The following is a 2,088-nucleotide window of genomic DNA, read 5'->3' as shown; positions in this document are numbered from 1 at the left end:
GACAAGAACTAGAACACACTTTAAATACACAGGAACTGATGAGGGGAAGACAAGGGACACCTGGAACTAATGACAATTAACATTGGAAACACCTGGGAACAATGAACTCAAAACATGAGACAGAGAAACTGGATGACGGAGCACATAGGGAGCAAAGACACACACAAAACCTGGCCCAGAGTCTGACAGTTACATGTACTTACTATTATAATAATAGCATATAGCATATAAATAGCATATAACCCGTAGCAGATCTATACAGGTGGAGCTGGGGATGGTGGAGGGTTTCATAGAAACTCTGAAAGCGTGCTGCAGGAATCTCTAGTGAATGCTAGCCAGCCATATAAATGCAAGGCAGTAAGCTCATTGGCTGCATATGCAGCATGAACCAATCAGCTTGTGCCAAGTCGTTTAACCCTCTGAATATCATCAGTTACGTTAACAACAACCCATCAGCCTGCGCCATCTAGAGTTTCATGACTAAACTATATATTAAGTGCATGTAATAATATTAATTAATATTACTCAGTACTTAAATGTATAATTACACTGTAACAAGGACACCTTAAAATAAAGTGTAGCCATTAATACTAGTAAACAATAATAATATATAATACTTGCCTCTTTCTGTTCTCTCCCTGAACAGCAGAACACATACACAGCAGCAGATAGAGAAGAGGATGCACGTGCACCTCCATGGTGAGTGTTATTCCTGTGTGAGCAGTGTGAGGATTCCAAGAAGATTTTGGTCTTTCAACTCTGCTAATGTTGCACAAGATACACACTTAAAATGCCTTCTCCAAAGTCATGTGATTTGAAAGAAATTTAATCAAATATGGCGAAAAACAATGCTTTGATGTGCTTTGGCTCAATTCTGTCTGGATTAGTGGTACATTTTGAAAATGTAGTACAAAGTCAGTCAGTATTATCTAGGACCATGGTCTTTCATTGGATATAGTTGAAACATTCTTTAAAAAACATGTGATTTACAAGAAATTAAATTTGGTTTATTTCCAGAGAAAGGTTTAGGATTTTACTTTTTTTTTTATGAAAACAAAGAAAAACTTAAAACCGAGAAATGTTGACCTGAGCATCAAATTAATTTTGCAACTTCTTTGAACAAAAGGACAGATGCTCTTGCTCTTTTGAAACACAAGATGCTCTTTGGAATTATTTCAAATTATGCTGGATAACATGATCATCAGGTCTTGCACAAATATGTGGAGCCCATGCAGTACAGTGTTGAAAAATGTTGACTAAATGGCTATTAAATGCAGGCATTGCTAATTCATCGATAGTACTGTATAAAGTCCCAAAGTGTACAAACAAAAAAACATATTGTTTATTAAATATCTTAGGCTATATCTTTTGTCTTATCATATCATCTAACATTTTTCAGTATTATTACAGAGGACATTTTTCAGTATTGTTATAGAAGACATATAACTTGGCATAAATTAGTGTCTGTCCTTCATTTTCTTAATAACTGAGTTCTGATTTCATGTAAAGAGCACATAAAATATGAAAAAAATGTATGTTTCTATGCTATTGTTACTAGATTTCAGTTTATAGGAAACATACCGAAATATAATTAAGCACACTGTAAAAAGAATGTATTATTATTTACTATAATTGTATTATGTTTTATAAGAAAACAGTATTTCAGTCTTTATACTTCAAAATGTTGATCCCAGTCCCCCCATCCCTTGTGTGTGTGTGTGTGTGCCTAACAGAGATTAGCCTGGTCAGTGGGCCTATTGTGCTTTGACCTGGTCATTTGCATTTCTTCAATAATACTATTCTCTTGATCTTCTATTTTAAATCTTCTACTCAAGCTGTCCTTACCCCTTTCTAGAGAAACTCACCCCACGTAATTAACTTAACTGTTTCTCATTGTTAACAGATCTTTCATACAATTTCTGTTCAGTAAAAATAAAAAACAAATAAAATAAAATTCTTAAGGAATGTGATTCTTATTGAAATTTCTCTCATAATTTATCATCAGGATTCCTTATGGAAAAGCCCATTTGCAAAACATGACTCCAATAGAAGGATGGTTCTGTTAAAATTTACACAATATCCAACTGA

This window comes from Sinocyclocheilus rhinocerous, unplaced genomic scaffold (assembly GCF_001515625.1).
Source record: "Sinocyclocheilus rhinocerous isolate Xijiao unplaced genomic scaffold, SAMN03320098_v1.1 scaffold946, whole genome shotgun sequence".
NCBI classification, from domain to species: domain Eukaryota; kingdom Metazoa; phylum Chordata; class Actinopteri; order Cypriniformes; family Cyprinidae; genus Sinocyclocheilus; species Sinocyclocheilus rhinocerous.
This window is presented reverse-complemented; position numbering follows the sequence as displayed.